We start from the raw sequence: 22,500 nt of genomic DNA, 5'->3' as shown, positions 1-22,500 counted from the left end.
TCCTTCATTGTGGCTGTCTTTACAATCTTTTATTTATAGGCGTACGCATCGGGACATTTTCTGATATCCACTCATTACAAAACATGACAATTCTAATAGCAGCCAATTTTATGGGAAATGCTACTGGTTAGTGGGATTTGGTATTAACCATAGAGCGTCAGTAACATGGAGTAGAGCGTGTGACCTCTCGGGCGGCCATATTGAAAGGTCTTGGTTCATCTCAGTGTACTATACTCTATTACTATTATAATTTTTATCTTTTATACTATTATTGTCTTATTAATATTACTATCAATATTATTATTTTTAATATTGCTATTATCATTGTTGTTGTTGCTGTTATTATTATTATTATTATTATTACATCACCTAATTTCACAGATAAAACTTACCTTGCAAAAACAGGTTAGACTAAGCACTCAATCATTATGATCAAGGTCTAAGCATCTGCTCTTGGCTCTAAGCAATGTCCAGCATAAATGGCTCCTGTAACTTACAATGACTAAACACTAACTAAACAGTAATGTACAATCACTATACAGTAATGTACAATCACTAAACACTAACACTCACTGTAACTTACATTCACTAAAATCTCACATTTACTATACACTCACGCTTACTAAACACATTTACTAGACGCTTACACTTATGTACACTCACACTCACTAAACAAACATTTACTATACACTCACGCTCACTAAGCACTCGCCTTTACTATACACTCATTCAATAATACTAAACACTCACTGAATATTGAACACTCAATAGGCCCTCATTGTACACTAAATGCTCACTAAACACTCACTGTACCCTAAACATTGAGTAAACATTCACTAAACACTCACTTAATCATAAACATTCATTAAGCACTAAACACTCACTTAATCTTAAACATTCATTAAACACTAAACACTCTCTAAAGTTTCACTAAATACTCACCATATACTAAGCACTCACCAAACTCAAAACACTCATCAAACACTAAATACTCACTTAACTTTCAATACTCATTAAGGCTCTAAACAATTATTAAACACTAAACAGTCACTGAACATTCTTTAAACACTCACTAAACACACACTAACCATTCACTAAACACTATTATACTATTCACAAAACATTCACTAAACCCTATTCACCCACTAAACATTCACTGAATACTTATACATTAAACATTCACTAAACACTAACATTGACTAAACATTCACTGAAACCTAAACACTCACTTAACAGTCGCTGAATACTTTCACACTAATTGAATACTTACACACTAACCACTCACTAAACACTAACATTGACTAAACATTCGCTAAACCCCAAATACTCACTAAACACTTACACACTAAACATTCACTAAACCCTGAACACTCACTGAATAATTACACACTAAACTTTCACTAAACCCTAAACACTCAATGAATAATTACACAATAAACATTCACTAAACACTAACATTCACTAAACCTTAAACACTCATTAAACATTCACTGAATACTTAGTTACTAACATTAACTAAAAACTAACATTCACAAAACATTCACTAAAGCCTACACACACACTTAAAAATTCATTGATTACTGACACACTAAGCATGCACTGAATACTTACACCCTAAACACTCACTAATTATTCAATAAATACTCATTAAACACTCAGGATAGGAAAAAATTCACAACCGTACTAAGCCCTTGTTCAATTTGCGTTGTTACCAGACCTTTAAAGGTGGCCAAATGATCTGCAGCGCCGCCCTGGTGGAAGACCACCGAACTACGTAGTAATGGCACACAGATGGCATTTCTAGATATACATACACGTAAACCCTCTATGGTATTGACATTACCATCATCAATTGATCCATTCTGCCATTCACAGAGGCTAATTAAAATATAATTTGATGGTGCACTTCAGCATTACTCCCAACATATGCTATCACAATAGTAATATACAAATATAACAAGTACTTACACAGTAATGATTAATGATAGATCCAACTTTATTCTTTTTATGAAACTATATAAACAACAGGAAGAAAAACATCAATTTACAAAAAGATTCATAAAAAGAAATTATAATTGCATCATATCCTAAATAGAAAGTGTAAATACTGTAATTTCATCTCGCTTATGCATAAACAAAACCTTAGATATGACCTTTGTATCCCATCGAGAGCAAAGGGTAGCGAAGAAGAAATTCAGATGAGGAAAATTGTTTACAAGCTCGTCGAGATCAAAAGGCTTAATTATGTTCTTTCCAGTAGTTGTTAACATCAAGCTACAAAGGCGGTCATCTCAAGTTCTTGTTCTCATGTAGGGTCTTCCTCTTTTAAGAAAAAAATCGCTCATTGTCACCAGTAGTAACAAGAATGGTTGGTTAGCAATATTCTCAAAATACTTAATATCTCAGAAAATGCAGTGGGGAATGTGTTCAGAGTACTGTAAACATCAAATAGGTCATCTGGTTTCTATTGTGTCTTAATAATTTCCTTGCTGAAATGAAATTGTGAAACCCAACTGACTGAATCAATGTGTCTTCTGTAATGCTTGGAAAACACTGTGAGCTTTTCTTCATCAAGGAACTGTTCTGATTGAACATAAAAAATGGAGGGAGACTGAAAGAGATTTATGGTATTACTGAACTTACGATCATATTCAGCATTGCACCTGTCAATCAAAGTTAACTACAACTGGGCTTTAAATGTTACTTTAAGTTGACTTCTTTAGCACATTTTAGTTGTTCTGTTTGTTTTCTAATGGTGCTATTGGACAAATAGCTTTTCAATTTATTTGATATTTGTTGTACGCTTTTGCTACAAGCTAATCCCACCTTACCTGTCTTTATTTGAGGCACATCTACTCCTAGTTCTCTTGCAAACTCATCTGCTTCTGCATATACTTTACCATACTCACTGTCACTTCTTATTTTGAGCAAGTTTGCCTTTGTTGTTGCGATAAGATCAACGGCTTGCACACTAGGTATGCCACCTTTTGAAGTTGTCCACACACACACACACACACACACACCCACACATTGGAGTGAATTTTACTGTTATTATTATTATTATTTCAAAGGCTGGAGGGGAGAGGGGGGGGGGGGGCAAACCAAGTCTGGTGGGGTAGCAATGTCTTGATGGAGGCAAGTGACCACCCCCCGGACCCGTGTGGCGCCATTAGTGTGTGTTTGTGAGAATTCTGTCGCTTATCTTGAACATGACATTTGAATGTTTAAATACCCCCCCAAAGTAACCCATTAATATCGAATTTGCTCTACCTTACGAATAACATACGCCCAGGGGAAAATATATATATATGGTTTGTGCATTTACCACGACCCAAATTCGAACCTTTTCCTTATCACTAATTTCTTGCTTGACGTTGTAGTAATTTTGATAATAACAGAAATGAGTACTATATATAAAATTCACTAGACCTTGTGAATAAAGGAATTAAATATTACCAGGAATATAATCAATGTATTTCTGTTGTACCATGGGTGACAGTGACATTTTATACGCCCTGTCATCATGAGAGAAATTTAATTGGTTATAACAAGATAGTTTTGGTACTTATTTTGTAAATTATGTTTCCATGCATTTAAATTTTAAGTGGGAAGTGGCCCTTTCAAATCGTCATTCCTATACCTTGAGAAAAACATTCATGTGGAATTATACATGATTAGAGCACCAGGATTCATACCTACGAATTTTTGGTTTGGAACAAGAGTGACTGCCACTTTATGCACTTAACTCCTAAAAAAACTAATTTTACTCATGGCACTTTCATGCTTTCAAATATTAAACTATAATTATCCGATTGATATAAAATCAACTGTATCTTGTAATAAATTAAAGAGAACTATATATATGTGATATGTGCACTACCCTAATCATGATTCGATTCTGTACCCCTTTGGTGTGGGGCATAGGTGACGTAATTAAGCCCTTCCTCATCCAGAGCGTTTCTTATCAACTACTCTTGGATTCAGTTGCCCTTTCCGATTGTCCAGTAATACAGCAAGGCTCAGATTCAGGCTGGTGGAAACATTATTTTGCATTGTCACAGTTTTACATGGCGCGACTATAATTTCACTCACTACGGCTTTTGCTCTTGTTGCACTGATTTTACAGTCCTTTAAATGTGACATATCCTGATACGAAAAGCATTGTCTCTTCTCTGTCACTACGGCATCCAGCTATCCCATACACCTTCACCTGTTTCCTTCCCATTCCTACACACACACACATACACACGCACACACACGCAAACAATAGCCTTTCACTTTTGCCTTACTGCAGAGCAAAAATCCAACATTGTTTCATCAAACAAACCAAACCATATTTTTTGTCCTTTGTTGCAGAACATCCATGAACTTTCGAAACCAGAAAACCTATTATTTTATTCTTCGGTTGTTTCTTACATCGTCATTGTGTGGCAAACCCCTTGAACACACACACACACACAAACAGACACACACACATACATACATACACATATACATATGTATATATATATATATATATATATATATATATATATATATATATATATATATATATATATATATAAAGATAAAGGGTCCATAAAACACTAAGTGAACGTTGCAACCATATATTTCGAGCACTTTCTTCCGTGCTCCTGATCACTGGTAAAATATGGACATAGCATATCTATACAAGGCATATGTAGGTGTGGCAGTAAGTCTCTATTGGTGACCCAGGAAGGCCGGGATTAGAATATTCCCTAGTGATAGATGACTTCATTAACTTTCGTCTGACGACTGGTCCGGTGGTTGGATGTTCTTGGACAACTGCTTGAGAAGCGGCCTAAGGATTAGATCGTCGATGTCATCCGATTTCCAATGTCTTCCTGACAGGTTCATATTGTTGGTTTAATTGATGATAGCAGACGAACGTCTTCCTTTTGTACGGACAGCTACTTTTGAAAACCAGCTCTGCCCCACTCCAGTTAATAGTATGGTCTGTGTCCTTAATAAATCTTTGCTGGACTGATCTACCAGTTTCCCCAACGTAAATCTGATTACAATTGCTACATGGTATCTTGTAAACCCCGACTTCTTCTCCTCTTTTATTTAAGTTTACGTTAATAAGCGAACTCCCGATGGATTTGGGATAATGGAAAATGAAAGGATTGTTAGACCTAAGGTGTTCTGTAGCTTTCTGGATATTTACATCGTATACATAAGTTTTATTTTATTGTCGAAATATATTTGTCTATTGTGAGTGGGACCTCTATAGTATAAAGTATTCACTTTATTTATGGCCTTCTCGATAATGTATGGTGGATAGAGCATTTGCCCTAGGGGTTGGCGGATCGTGTTGAATTCTTTATCTACGTACCCATTTGAACATATTCTAGACCCCCTAAGGAATAGGTTGCACCCGACCATGATCTTTATGGATACATCGTGGTAACTTAAAAAATGAATATATGAAACAGCGAAAGTGGGTTTCCTGTATACTTTGAACGCATATCTATCCTGTTCTCTTATGATTAGTACGTATAGGAACGGAAATTTTCCGTCCTTTTCCCATTATGTTTTAAATTTTATGGTCAGAACTAGCGAATTTAGTTGATTGAAAAATTCACTGAAATCTCCCCAGCTATCATCCCAGTAAGTAAAAATACCATCTATGTATCTAAGCCAGATCATATTGCAGGGTTTGATAGAGGACAAAATTTGTTTCGAAATATTCCATGCATAGGTTTGCTAGAAGGGGGCGATGGGGAACTCCCCATGCTATAACTATATTTTTGTTTGTAAAAATTATCATTGGAAGATAACACGCTGTTAGTTACACAGAGGTTGATTAGATTTATTGTTTTGTCAATCAAACCCAAAATATGAACCTGTCAGGAGGACTTTGGAAATCCGATGACATCGACGAACTAATCCTTATGATCGCTTCACAAGCAGGTTTCCAAGATCATCCAACCACCAGACGAGTCGTCAGACGAGAGTTAATGAAGCCAGAAATCACCAGGGAATATTTTGATCCCATCCTTCCTGGGTCACCAATAGAGACTTACTGCCACACCTACATATGCCTTGTATTTAAACTCTTATAAGATATCCTATGTCCATATTTTGCCATTGATCAGGAGCACAAAAGGAAGTGCTTGAAATATATGGTTGCAACGTTCAAATAGTGTTTTATGGGCCTTTTATCATCATATTATACTGTTGTATGACAGTAAAAGACAAATATATATATATATATATATATATATATATATATATATATATATATATATATATATATATATATATATATATTAATTCATCAGGGGAACCATAGGGAAAGACATCGTACTGAGGAATCTTTATCTTGCCGGCGTTTCACGACTCACATCCTCAACGCATAACAAAGATATAAACGCAAATATTAAAACCACGCACTGGGTAATTCATAAAAATTACTCAATATTTAATAAAATTAATTGAAAATCAGCATGTAAAAAATTTTAAAATAATTTATGAATATCTTAAGACAGGAAAACATACTGAGCACTAAAATGATGTACAAAATATCCCTAAGGTTCTAAAAATTGCGAAATCACATAAAAAAACCAAAACAATAAGGCCTTCTGTGGGTTGTCAGGAAGTTTTCATTATGTATTTGGTCAATAATTGTAAAGTCCTCATCATTATTATATGTTTTACATGACTTAGAGTGGTTCCAAATATTTGACTGTTCGGGGTTTGTTAATCTACTGCCCGTTCTAAAACTTACACCCCTTTTAGAATCTATTCTCACTTTTAGTAACCTCTTCGTACAACCCACATAAGTCCCGTAATCACATCTCGGGCAAGTAAATTTCTATACAATTTTAGAAGATGACTAAGGTGATCTTTCGTTTTGAACAAAAATCCGATTGTTATTGGATATGAATGATTTTAAGGTTCAGCGCCGTGAATTCATTTTGAATAATTGTCTGGAACTTTTTTTCTGAAAATATCATCAAGGAAAAAGGGAAGATAGCAAACATTTTTAATTTTGGTACCAACGGTTTTGACAGCACCAAAATTAAAAATGTTTGCTAGCTTCCCTTTTTTCCATGATGACCTGTACTGGCACTTTTTTGAATAGGGAATCTACATCTAGGCTCAAAAGTTTTATGTTGTGAAGTGGTATATGTGCTTCTTTGAATTTTTATAGGAAATCTTCCAAATTATAATTGTGACTGGGAGAAAACGTGCCTAAGAATGGGAAAAAAGGCTGCCTAATCACATGGAAATTTCATGATTGAAAGCTCCGGCACATGGGATAATAGGTCTGAACAAAATATTATCTTCATGAGTTTTGGGAAAGCCATAAAAGTAAATTTCTCAGGTAGTTCTAGCTCTTTTCTAAATAAAAAAAAAAAAAAAAAAAAAAAACCTGTGGAGACGTTTTGGAGGCGGTTTTCGTTAGTTTGTCATATGTTTTTGTCACTAGCAAGTTGGCTGAATTTGTCGAGATAAAAGTCGATGTCTATGATCACGATATTGCCGTCTTTTTCGGATCTACTTATCTAATTTTTGCAGCGAGCGGAAGGCTCTCATAAATCTAAGGGGGACAGAGTATTCCTTGTTAAAGTCTGCTTATGCTTTTAGTAAAAACGCATTAGATGGAATTCTGTCTTAACAGAAAATATTTCACTGTCACACAGACACGCACATTATATATATATATATATATATATATATATATATATATATATATATATATATATATATATATATATATATATATGTATATATACATATGTATATATATATATATATATATATATATATATATATATATATATAAAAGTCATATCACATTACCGTCATTCATATACATACATCGAGCTACAAATGTCCTTTAATAATCTAATTCATTCTACCTCGGGATTGATATATTTTCATATATGATAAACCGAAGGGGAATTTTATTAGGCGATAACAGAATTGTCGGCGCCCGGGCGCGAACCCAGGAAACTATACAAATCCAGGACGTCAGTGAAGCTATTTGCGGTGGTGGAGTGGGTAAATAGCTTCACTGTCGTCCTGGATTTGTATGGTGTCCTGGGTTCGCGCCCGGCCCTGACAATTCTATTATCGCCTAATAAAATTCCCCTTCGGTTAAGCATATATGATAATATATTAATTCCGAGGTAGAGTGAATTAGATATTAAAGGACATTTGTAGCTCTATATATATATATATATATATATATATATATATATATATATATATATATATATATGTATATATATATATATATATATATATATATATATATATATATATATATATATATATATATATATATATATATCTTTTAATTTTGACGTCTGCAGTGTTTAGTCATAAGGTGATAATATGTTTTTAGGTCAGCAAATGGTAAACACGAACGGTTTATTGATGAGAAATTTCGTGTTTTTTCATTTACATGAGCATCTTTCATAAAAGAAAATTCATAATATTTAAAAACACAACGAATATCTCTGCGAAAAGTCACTGACATCTAATGTTATTAATTTTAGACGGTATTGCGTGATGGGAGGAAGGAAACGAAATGTCGTTTTTACAGCCGTAATTTGGAAGTGATACACTTCCAGATGGTTCGAGCCATATGTGCAAAACAGCTCTGCTCTCATCCTGATTATTTTCTGTAGCTTAATTGTTTAAATTCATTTGTCACAATACCTTTCATTTTATTATAAAGAAGGCCTTTTTTTCACAGCGAAAATATTTTGATAGACAAAATATTCCTTTCGTTTTAAGGGATAATGCAATGGAATCATCTTTTAAATCCTTTAAACTTGAAGTACCATTATGTCCCTTATCAAGAATACGTCCTTTTATAAATCTGAACAACTTGAGATGATCAGATCAGTCAATAGACAGCACACTGCAGCCAAACGCTGCATATAATATGGTAACCAAACTTTCATCTCTGTGTATTTAGAAAATTAATGAGGAGGGAAACCAGATGTGGACAGGCTATATGACCCACTAAATCAAATAAATAAATAAAAATACAATTAAGAGCACATTTATGTTTAGTAATGCAATGATCTTTATCAGATTTATAAATAAACACGCACTTGCACGCTCGCGTAATTAAACATGAATTTAGTATGAGTAAAGTACTAAAGAACACAATAAAGCAAATAATTGACACCACCAAGCTTACAAAAAGGACGATCGATTTCGTCAAACACAAAGCAGTACCGAATACCGAATATTTTTTTATAAACGCGCAGAGCACTTTCAATTGTAAGCACAGAAAACACTTTCACTGTTTGTGTAAATGTATTACACTGTATAAACAAAAAAAAGTAATGGAGCACCTGAATAGAAAATTCTTTTTGCAAAAACGAAAGAAATCCCCAGTAGTCTTAGTTTCAATAAAAAAAATAAATAAAAAACATACAGGGCATCGTCAATTTCCTAAATAGCATATCAAACGCTCCTGTTCCGTTAAAAACAAAGTACGGAGCATCCACCTTTACGTAAAGGAATGGGGTACATCTCATCACCGCCAACTCATCGCCGCCTACTCATCCCCGGCCCAACTCATCCCTGGCCCAACTCATCCCTGGCCCAACTCATTCCCGGCAGTGATGAATGAAATTCAGTAAATATTAAAAAACACCTTTTTTCAGAATCAAGTATGACTCTTTCATGACACTAAAAATAAATTAACACCATATAATTAAAGACAAAAAAACCATGAAAATATAGAAAAAAATTATTTTATGTTATGAGAAATGCCTCTTAAATATTCAATGGGAGTCCTTTCATTAAAATTTTGGACAATTCTAAGAATGCGGGAATCAGTATCCCTGTACTTTTTTAATTTGGCGGGTGGTGAACTGCCTGCTATAAGTGATTCCAAATAAAAATCTCTACCTTTCTGAACTTTTTTAAGTGCATTTATGAATTTCCAGAGTGTAGGATGTTCCATTCCTAATTCCATTTGTAATATTCTGTTCGCTCCTTCTGCATGGTTGTTTGTTTTATCTTCATGATTCAAAGTTCGAAAATACAAATTCCACATTTCCAATGGAAAGAGTGGTGCACATCTGCTATTTCCACGTCTGTTTAACCGACCTTTATAATTGTCTTCAAGCCAGTTCAAGATTGGCACATGCTCTGGGGATAATTCATCAGCTAAGACATCAATATATGAATCAATATGATTGACAGGTACAAATGCAAGCGCCAGTATCATCTTTACTTGTAAAGAAAACTGGCTATCGTTATTATAGCGAGAACTTAGACCCAAAGCCGCAATGTGATTTTGCATGTTTTGGCTAAGGTGAAAGAAGGAAGCCTTCACCCTTTTCGTTCGACTTGTGGAAAATTTTCCTTGATTGCCAAAAATGCTGCAGTTTCAAAATCACATACAACCGATTTCGGGTTTACTGTTGGTTGACATTCTTTTATCATTTTAAATAGCCTTGAATATGTAACTTTCCGTTTGTTAGGTAATAGAGCATAAAGCACTGGAATGACACCTCTGATTTTTTGAGCCATTACAATATACACCTGAGAAAATAGCGTGGGAGCAATCTTAAACGTTCCGTCTACATACCAAACTTCTGCTGATACCAAATGTTGCAACCAACTTCTCCTTCCAAATAGCAAAATTCTATCTTCACTGGGACCACTGTCTTTTAATAAAAAATCTTCCTTCTGGTTTGGCTCTGTTTCGTAGGTCGAATATTCATCAGGGATTGCTAAATGATTTAGGTCAACTGGCTGAGAGGCACTAATCTGATTCCGTTTTCGACGAATAGTTTTCTTTAGAGCCGACGAATTCGGCAGTGATCCTTGCACCGCTTGGGGAACATTACATAAAACTTCATTAATCACTACACTTGGGTTTTTCATCGTCTCTTCAGCTCTGGTTTTAATTTTTGTAGTTGTCCTTTCTACTTCTACTTTTATCGGTGAAGAGTCATGGGTGTGAGTATTCAAGACTTTAAATACGTTTCCAAATCTTGTGTGTATTCTCGCTTTACACCTGCCGAGCTGATCACATTTCCAGAACATCAAATTGCTGTCCGTTTTGCTGAATTTGTCGAAAATGAACAAATAGCCATCATGAGAAAATTTCGCTTTGCCTCTCTGACTTAAAATTGTCTCCATTGTAATGGGTTTACAGAAAGAATGTAAAACTGAAAGTGATAAGTGATATATCGAAAGGTTAATAATTACTAACATTTTTGTTGACAAACATCTGATTTCATACTTGGGGACTTTTGTTTGTAATTGGTAATCGAGTAATTGTCGTCATGCGTTGAAAGGTTAAAAATTACTAACGTTTTTGTTGACAAACTTTGATTTCATAGTTCGGTATTTTTGTTTACAAATAGTAGGATTGGTAATTGAGTAACTGTTGTTTCGTTTTTATTTACACTGCCTTGCACTGTGTGTGTGTGTGTGTGTGTGTTGGACCGGTGATGAGTTGGGCCGGGTATAAGTTGGGCTGGAGATGAGCTAGGCCGGAGATAAGTTGGGCCGGGGATAAGTTGGGCCGGAGATGAGTTGGCGGTGATGAGTTGGCTGGCGATGAGATGGCGGCGATGAGTTGTCCCATTTCGACGTAGAGTTACCGCACCGAACATATTCAGCCTTACTTAAACACTTCTTATGCAAATACAAACGCAACGAGCACCCTCAGTTTAGTAAAAGTGTAGCCAACATTTCGCTACTTATAAAACTGCAGAGATGAACCTCACTTTCGCACAAATGTGCTGACGTTCGTCAAATTTATGAGGAAGTGCACGGCGCACCTTCTGCTATTCAACACCAGAGAGAGGCTTTTTCACGCCTGGGCAGTGTGATGATGGATCCGGGCACGGTGGGCATCGATGTGCAAAGATGACTAGATTACTGGAAATGAATGACCTTGAAAACTACAATGGTACAATCAGAGTCATTTAGAGCTAATTAAGGAACGCTACACATTAACTTACTAATCCAGACTTTATATAACACCTGTGATTACGGCGAATGTCATCCCAAAAAATAAGCTATGAAGATCCAGCATCCACTTTCACAATGAAAAACGAAAAAATCATACCCTTGGAAAGCTCGAATTAGGAATCTTCCGCGCATTTGCAACGGATTGATTGGCTTTTAATCAACTCGCGTCAGATTTCCAGTCCGTGTCAAAGGAGTGACAGGAATACGAATATGAAACTTGTCACATTTGGCTCCGTTCTCGTCACAGGAATCAGGCCAAAAGGAAAATCAGGTAGTGCGCAACTTTTATGAGAAATAATTCAAATTCAAATATCTTGTAGATATTAGTCAGGAGTTCATCAATAAATTTAAAATAGTTTTTAAGGAGTATAGTACCGCAGATTTCACACACGTCTTTTGTATAAGTTATGCGAAATTAGACATGTAAACCAAAGTATATTATATACATACATACATACACACACACGCACACACACACACACACACACACACACATATATATATATATATATATATATATATATATATATATATATATATATATATCACACACATCCACAGGTGAAAAATAAGTGTGGATATGTGTGATAACACATATCCACAGGTGAAAAATAAGAGACAGGGTGTAGGTCCTGACCGGTTTCGGCTTTATTTTCAAGCCATTTTCATCAGGACCTACACCCTGTCTCCTATTTTTCACCTGTGGATATGTGTGATAAATGAATCACGTGCTAAAGTGATTATAATCATATATATATTATATTATATATATATATATATATATTATATATATATGTGTGTGTGTGTGTGTGTGTGTGTGTGTGTGTGTGTGTGTGTGTGTGTGTGTGTGTAGTTCTCATAATCCCAATACACTCTTTGCTTCTCAATTACTACATACTTTTTGGATACATTTGGGCGATCACCCCAATGGTTCTTAATATATATATATATATATATATATATATATATATATATATATATATATATATATATATATATATATATATATTGTGACGTTTATAGATCGTTCGTCTACCCAGATATCAATTAATTAATTTGATTTGGAAAACGGCAGCCATTACTTTAGAATATCAGCTGATTTTTAGTAAACGCGGGAAACCCAAAACCCGCCAGCTAGAGATAGGGAGTTCCCCAGTTGGGGGAATATAGTCTTTTGTTAGCTTTAGGGATGTATCTCAAAAGGGAAGGATGTAGGCAGATTGGTACTTCTTAGACCTATATCTTAAGCTCTCTTTCCTGTGACCCCTCTGCTGGCTGTATGTCTGTTTTCCAGGATTTGCCTTTCTCGTGGGGGGTTAAGCTGACTTCCAACCCCCCAAGCAAACCACCTGAATTCTGCCTCAGTCGGCTGCAAGACGTGATCTCGGACGGATGTCCGACCAATTGCCTTCCATTTAGGCCTATCCACGGCGTACTGGCGCGCACGAACCCCAGACCTGAACAAAGCCGGGCGCCACATTTTCTACAAAGGTCCACACTGAACATTGCATCCAGATTCCATGAGTCACGTGCCGTCTCTCTGCCCGCAAGTGTGCATTACCCAAGTTTTATGAAACCAGCTTGAATTAGTCACACTTTAGCCAGCTACCCACTTGTGAGAGATTATAAGCCCCAACGTGGGGGCCAATAGCATTCACTTTTCTCCAGGCCAGCACGGGCCTTTTTGTAAATAAATAGCTGTAAAGTAACGAGCTGAGTTTTCTGGCGACCTTTTCCTCTAAAGAAATATTCATTAATAATCAGTTTTACGGTAAGTTCAATTAATTTCAACTTGTCTTCCTTCAATTATTTCCGTTTACGTATATAGCCTCTCTCAAGGCCTGCTTAATACGTAATATAATATATATATATATATATATATATATAAATATATATATATATATATATATATATATATATATATATCTATATATATATATATATGATAGTATATATATATATATATATTATATAATATATTATGGTTAATGTCAACACCCAATAACCGAAGATTTATGGGGTACATCAATGTGCTAAATTTCTCCACATAGCTCAGCAAGTGGAAGGCCTCACTGTTTTTCAGTGTTCTGTGAGACTGCAAGGACATTTCAGACTAAGGATAAACTCTGACTGTAGCTTGAATGCACGAGGAGGAAGCACATAGTACACTTTAAGAAGTCTGTAGCAAATGCTCATGTCTAATCTCTGCTTACATTAAGGATAGAAGCAGGCATTGGACCTGATTGAATTGATCAAATACAAAGGAATGGTGATTATACAGTCAAAATGCAAATTGATCGATTTTCCCAACTTATGAAGATGATGGAAGAGGAGAACCTGGTTATTTTTAATCACCTACATTGTGGACCTGCATACAAGCAGAATTGCACCTTGTGAGGGATCGTTAACAGAGGTTTAATCCCAAGAGCCACTTACGAGCAAATAAGCCCAACTCTTCACGGAGGACCGAATGAGAGCTGCACGACTACACTAAGTGGTTCAGAGCCGATGAAACGCTGTATACTTTGGGTAAAGGTGAAAATTGGCAAGTGTATATTTTAAAACCCTACCTAAATTTTAAAAGTACTATTTAGTAATTAAGTTTGATAGTTTTGATATTTGTAGAATAAAATGAAGTCGCCGATGTCTGAACCGCGAAAATCACAGAAAAGTATTCTAAAACCATTCATGACGTAAACATGATATGACGTCATGAGGCTCCGCCCATCCACCAGGAAGGCACTTCAAGGCAGCAAGTAACTAACAGTAACAGGTGAATGAATGGATACGCTTACACATCCTTTTATGCATTTCAGAGGTCATAACACAGTGTTTTTCGCAAACAACTTTTAATCCGACTTGTGGACTTCCATTCCACTACAGCGCTGTTTCAAACTTCGTTTTTAATTTTCGGAGGTGCTGTGCATCGCCTTATGTGCTTCATTCATTTTTTTACTCAAGAAACTGAGGTTAAATAGCTGCCCTTACCCACCCAACCATCCGCAAAGATGGTGACGTTTATGAGAAAAGACGGTATAGCTCATCCACCACTATACCTCATCAAATGGTTTATTGACTTATGGTTAAATGCCCTTTTACCTATCCTGGGCAATACAAAGGTTTTGAAAGCACATTAATATACTGTATGATAATATATGAATTTTTAAAATAATTACGTTTTAATCTATAGGTAAGGGGAGATGGTTCTGCGTCACACATACGTCATAGAGCATTACTTATAAGCCAAGAAGCTGTTCTTTGTTTTCTAAGAGCAAACGGCTTAATTAAGCACATCTGTCAATTCAGTGAACTACCATATATTAGGACTATGTTAGAAACGCTCAGTGCTTTATTAGCATGGAAATCCATACGTAGGTTTAAAAGTGGTTTACGAAAAAACTATTTCATGGCCTCTGGAATGCACATATAGTAGGCTTCAACAAATTCGATTATGACCAGCAGGATACGAAATTGTCCCTGTAGTTGCAAGACTGCGTTTGTGCCACGGCCTGCCACTTTATGTACAAACAAGACTCGTGGCAAGAGTGAGAAAACTCATGAATAGATAATGCTGTCTATTGTGGGAAATAGTTACCTCGAAACACACAAACACACACACACACACACATATATATATATCTATATATAGTATATATATATATATATATATATATATATATATATATATATATATATTATAATATATATATATTTATATATATATTTGCTTTAAAATATCACAGTAGATGTACGTGACTTCATTAAAGAAGCGAACGAATTAAATACAGTTGGAAAGAAAGTTATCAGGTAAACAAAAATGTCAAGAATACCAGATGGTTAATTGTCAAAAGGGTAAAATCAAAGAATATCCAGGGATTATCGGATTATCACACGGTCTCAAACCTAAACATAGATTTAACCCTAACAGAAATTACGAAGTATCCATTTAAGTCCAAAACATGTGTGATATCCGATAATCCTGGATTACATCTTTGATAAGTACTATACTAACAAAGCAAAGTCTACTTTATTATAAATAATTTAAAAAGGGTAATTTTATCTCATTTGATTTCGTATATAACAATATTCTCGATAAATATATATATATATATATATATATATATATCATATATATATATATATATATATATATATATATATATATATACATATGTATACATATGTATATATATGTATATCTATCTATCTATCTATACTATGTATATATATGTAAAATATCTATATATCTACATATATATAATATATATAATATATATATATATATATATATATATATATATATATACATATATATACATATATATATCGAACTACATATGTCCTTTAATATCTAATTCGCTCTACTTCGGAATTAATATATTTTCATATATGCTTAACCTAGGGGGAATTTATTAAGCGATAATAGAATCGGCCATCGACAGGCGCGAACCAGCGACTTCCCAATCCCAGGACTGGCAGTGAAGCCTTAAACCACCACGACACCGCAAGAGATATAAGTTCATGCCGCCTCCTACCTGAAATACCTTTCGCGCGGACAGGTATTTTTTGTTATGGAGACTGCATCAACCCATCTCGTTTTCGGTGGCGTGGTAGTGCTTTTTTCCGCACGTAGTCATCATATAAGTCTATCACATTACCGTGATTCATATACATATATCGAACTACATATGTCCTTTAATATCTAATTCGCTCTACTTCGGATTAATATATTTTCATATATGCTTAACCGAGGGGAATTTATTAAGCGATAATAGAATCGGCCATTGGGAAGTCGCTGGTTCGCGCCTGTCGATGGCCGATTCTATTATCGCTTAATAAATTCCCTCGTTAAGCATATATGAAAATATATTAATTCCGAAGTAGAAGCGAATTAGATATTAAAGGACACATGTAGTTCGATAATATGTATATGAATCATGGTAATGTGATAGACTTATATATATATATATATATATATATATATATATAATATATATATATATATATATATAATATACACACATATATATATACATATATATATAATATATATATATATAATATATACATATATATAATATATATATATCTATATTATAATATTAATAATAAATATATATATATCTTAAAGTTAATATATTTATAGATATATATTAATTATATATATATATATATACCTATAATACCACACACACACACACACACACCATATTATAATATTATATATATATAATAATATTATTACATACTATCTATATCTATTAATAATATCTATATAATATATAATTAATATAATGATATCTATGTTAATGGGAAATGAAAGTTTTCCCAACCATGATCAATTGATTTTCATTATATATGAAAGGAGTATTAATATATGATATTAATTCATATTAATTCACAATTTCTTCTACTCCCTTCACAGGCCATATGGTCATGTTGTAGACGCTTTGGGCATGGCATGTGAGCTGCCCGGTCACTTGTGCAGCATAGTATGAGTAATCCTGCGATTGCCATACCCCCTCAACACCTGTGGCACTTGCATCAACTGCCTCTTCACGTCGGTTTGATTATTATACTACTATTGGCACCATTCGCCGTCACGTGCACTGTATCTTTTCTGCCAAACAAACCATCATCATTGATGCACCAGCGGAAGATTCAAAGAAGGCTGACATGATTCCTGAAGAAGCATCCCAGACGGCATTGTGACAAATCCTTCACCTTATGGGTTTTCGCTATAAAACATCGCAGTGGAAAATGCATGAAAGGAAAGTATGTATTGATGCCACATGCTAGCATGTTAAGGCTTTGCGAGCACCAAAGGAACATCGGAGAGAGGAGAGATAGGTGGTTTATGTAGATGAGACCAGGTTGTCTACGAGGATGCACCACTGTAAGGAGTTGGTCAACTCGACACAGTAAGCCACCAGTTCCCTTTACATTCGTCAGGCGCTCGCTACCTGGAGAAGGAGAGTTATTTGTGGTAGAGGGAGCTGGAACAGATAAAGGATTAGTTGATGATGTATTTTTGTGCTACCCAGCCAAAAACAAATGTGGCGACCACTATGGGGAAAGGGACAGCATCGTTTTTCTTCGTTGACTGATGTAGCAGTTCCTACCGGAGCTAGACGAGCCATCGGTGCTAGTTACTGATAATGCGCCTTAACACACACAGCTGATGGAGGAAAGTTGCTGTCCCACCACCGTTACCAAAAAAGCATATTTTCTAAAGTGGTTGGAGTCCCACCAAATGCCATACTCATCGCATACCACAAGATCCGAACTACTGCTTTTGTGCAAGCAGAATCGGCCCGAACCACAGCACAAATCGGACATTATGATAGGTGTATCATTATGGGGTCATGAAGTTGTTCGGCTGGACCCTGCACACTACGAGCTCAGTGATATTGATCAAGTTTGGGGGTAAATAAAAAGACATATTGGCTCCTCGCTCCACAAATTCACTAGGGCAGACCTAAATGCCAGACTAGAAGAAGTATAGCTCCGTGCAACAAGAGATGTGTGGGCCGGTGGTGCAGTAAGGTGACAAAGAACATTGGTGGATGAGTATTGGTTCTCAGATAACGTGCATGAAACTGTCGGTCCAATTATCATCGACGTACAGAGTGACGACGAGGATGATTTGTTCTTAGATAGTGATGACAATGATGAAGATTATGAGAAGTCAATATTTGTTCAACTAATTGTTTGATTGTACAACTTCTATGATAATTTATATGAATATATAGAGTACAAACGTATTTTGCTTTATACATTTACCATTTCTACATTCCTATCCCAGACCTGATGGATTACTACAGAGAGAGAGAGAAGGGGAGGGGGCTGGTGATAACGGAAAGATAAAACTGATTTATTGACATATATCTATGACACATGTTCATTGTCTCAAATGATTGTAATCGAAAAACAAAACATGAAACAACTTTTCATCACAAAATTATGGAAATAATATAAAATAAAATTAAAATAAATAAAAAAATAAAAAATAAATGAAAAACAACAATCACATTCATGAAGAAAATGAGATACACTACGGGGTGTAATGACGTAAAGAAAGAGCAGGGAGAAGAATGGTGGTGTCGAAAATTAAAGATGGGGTTTGTGAGCAATTTACTATGAGTAGAAACTAAGGACTACTATGCATTTCAGGGCCGTGTCCAATTGATTTTCGTTGATAAAATCCTACCAAAACATCGGATATGGGTCGCATTTTGGAAATAGGTATTTGAAGCCACAGCCTAATTGGCAAAAATATGCAGTAATGTCTAATGTGAATAATAAAGGCACTTACCAGAGTAAATATAAGAAATTGAAAGGGCAACTTAGCTAAATTAGACGCACCCAGAGAGAGGCTAGTTGTGACGTGAACTATGACGTCAGACGTAATACCCAGTAAACTTTCTATTCACAATAGTAAACACGCCGATAGCAGGAGGAGGACAGCAGAGCATTCGTCAAAGCCAATCTGTTCTACGTGACTGCTGTCTGGTGCTTCACTTATGGCAGGCCTGGCAAATTGTCCTCGTGGCTGCAAGACTGCTTTCGTGCTGCGTGTTTTAGCAGTATGCAGTAAAGAAAAGAACCGCATGCGTCATATGATTAATATTAACAGGTAAGTGGATAACAGATCATGCACAAACACCAAATGATTCAGACAGGAAGCCCAAATTAAATTTTATAGGGGTCATACTTGAATGACGAGTTTGGAAAAAAAAATGAGATATAAAAATATTTTGTTTATATTAATGTATTTCTAAATTTTCACATTAAGAATAAGAGATGACAGATTTTTTCTTGACTGCAAACTATCTCACTGACTAGCTTCATCAACCATATTTAACAATTTACCTATTCTACTGATCTCCTTATATATATATATATATATTATATATATATATATATATATATATATATATATATATATATATATACACTGTACATACACACACACACATTTATATATAAAGCTTCATTTATAAATTATGTGTATGTGCATGTATGTACTATATATGTCTAAGTTCATATATGTAAAGCATTTATATATCTCTAAATATTCTACTCATACTCCTCCTTGATATCGAAGTATGAATAATAACAATAATGATGATTATATTAATAACAACAATAATGATAATAACTGTGACGAATATTAATGGGATTATTATGACTTATAATATTATCAATTTCTTTGCATGAACGTGTGCATAGAGAAAACAAAGTATAACATATAATGCATTTTTATTCAATGGCTGAATACTGGTCTTTGTCCACACAGGCCCTACGACCGTGTGGCAAATTTCATGGGTATCACGTCGCTTTCTGTGAGGAAGATTGTTCACCGTAACAGATCAGTGATCTCACATGAGTTTGCTGGCGAAGTATTTCCTATACCACAAGTCTGATAATTTTACAGTGGGTGCCATTCGTCGGTTTGTTCACGAGATATTTTCTGCAAAGCAAGTATTTACTGTTAGAACCCGGATGACAGATTTGAAGACAGCCACCATAATCCCTGAAACAACCTCCGAGATAGCGGTGTGGCGGCTCCTGCAAGTTATGGGATTCAGATATAAAACGTCTCAACGAAAGATGTATCTTGCAAAAGAGTCCATTGATGTGGTTTGCCGACGGATCGGGGCTCTCCGGGCTCTAAAGCGCCATCGAGAAGATGGAAGGGAGATAGTATATGTCGATGAGACGTGGTTCACCACCATAATGAGCCACAACAGAGAGTGGGTGGACACCGCAGAACCTGCTACCAGTGCCACGCATAGCTGACAGGTACCACTTGGCGAGGGAGAGCGCTTCGTGGTGGTAGCAGCTGGCACAGCAAATGGATTTATTGAAGGCTCTTTCCTTTGTTATCCTGCAAAGAGTACAGGTGGCGATTACCACGGGGAAATGACAGGCGAGCTGTTCATACGCTGGTTAACAACGCAGCTTCTACCATTGCTGCCTGAACCATCAGTGTTGGTGCTCGACAACGCACCTTATCACAGCCAGCTATTAGACGAGTGTCGGTGTTCTACCACGGCCACCAAGAAAGCAGACCTTATTACCTGGCTTCAGAGTCGCCGAATCCCTGCCCCAGACGGTGTCACAAGACCTGAGCTGTTGCTCATATGTCAACAGAACAGGCCAAAACCACAGTACATCGTGGACAACATTTTTCGAGAGTGGGGCCACGAGGTGGGGCGTCTGCCACCTGCCCACCCAGAGCTCAATGCCATTGAGCAAGTATGGGCGTGTATGAAACGTCATGTGCGTTCATCTTTACAGCGATTCACCCGGTAGACTTGCAGGCTAGACTGGAGGAAGCCCAAGCTTTGGCCACTGAAAGTGTTTGGGGTCTGCAGTGAAACGATCTCGAGCCTTTGAGGATGGGTATTGGTCAATGGACACATTCAAGAGCCTGTTGGACCTATCATTATAAACTTAGACAACGATGACGAGGATATAGAAGACCTATACCTGGATGATGACGATGATGAAAATGAATAAAAATGATTTTGGTTGTGTGTTCTCTATTTTCTTTTTTATTCCCTTTACTCATGTAGAAATATTGCTTTCTGTATTTGTAACGAAACTTCTTTACTTATGGTCTGCTCAATGAGCAAGACTCAGATTCGAACAAGTTCTGTCTTAAACAACAACATATGCTTTTACATAGTTTTTATATTTTAATTCTTTGTATAAGTTTATTTCACATTTCAGTTTTAATGCAGTTCAGGCAATAATTGGATAATGGATTATAAATTTATGTTATAGCCCAAGTCTTAGACTATGAATTATGAGTATCATATTGCACTACAATGTAGTTATGCTTAAAGGATATATATATATATATATATATATATATATATATATATATATATATATATATATATAATAAAGAGAGAGAGAGAGAGAGAGAGAGAGAGAGAGAGAGAGAGAGAAAAGAAGTGTATAGGGTAGCTATTTGTGTGTCTTCATTCATAAAGTGGCTATAAGACTGGAGTGTCTAGTAACTACGTCATACTGAAGTAGAGTATCAATGAGTGGGAGGGCCTTCAGTAATGACGTCTACATAGTCTCTCTCTGGGTGCGTCTAAATTTAGCTAAGTTACCCTTTCACTTTCTTAGATTTACTCTGGTAAGTGCCTTTATTATTCACATTAGGCATTATTGCATATTTTTGCCAATTAGGCTGTGGCTTCAAATACCTATTTCCAAAATGTGACCCATATCCGATGTTTTGGTAGAATTTTATCAGCGAAAATCAATTGGACACGGCCAAGAAATGCATAGTAGTTTAGTAGTAACCAAGCTCGTCTGTCCGGAAGAGTTAATGTGTTTGTTGGCTGCCCCACCAAATTTATGAATAAAGTGCCTGAAAAAGCTGAATTTGTAAATTGAAATTATTACCAAAAGTTATGGGAGGGTGTGAAACACAGTTGCAAAGTAACACACCGATCCATCAATTAATTTGAAAGATATTGACAAAAAACGATG

The 22,500-nt window shown here is 35.6% G+C and overlaps 1 protein-coding gene and 1 pseudogene across 4 annotated transcripts in view; one reads left to right on the top strand and one right to left on the bottom strand.

Annotated features, from left to right (window-relative positions):
- Positions 1-22,500, bottom strand: part of LOC135223652 (neuromedin-U receptor 2-like) — a 908,589-nt gene that overhangs the window by 434,771 nt on the left and 451,318 nt on the right. The window lies entirely within an intron of this gene.
- On the top strand, positions 19,509-21,242 carry LOC135224167 (uncharacterized; annotated as a pseudogene).

Source organism: Macrobrachium nipponense, chromosome 10 (genome assembly GCF_015104395.2).
Source record: "Macrobrachium nipponense isolate FS-2020 chromosome 10, ASM1510439v2, whole genome shotgun sequence".
NCBI classification, from domain to species: Eukaryota; Metazoa; Arthropoda; class Malacostraca; order Decapoda; family Palaemonidae; genus Macrobrachium; species Macrobrachium nipponense.
The sequence above is the reverse complement of the archived record's forward strand: the minus strand, read 5'-3'. Positions and strand labels throughout refer to the sequence as shown.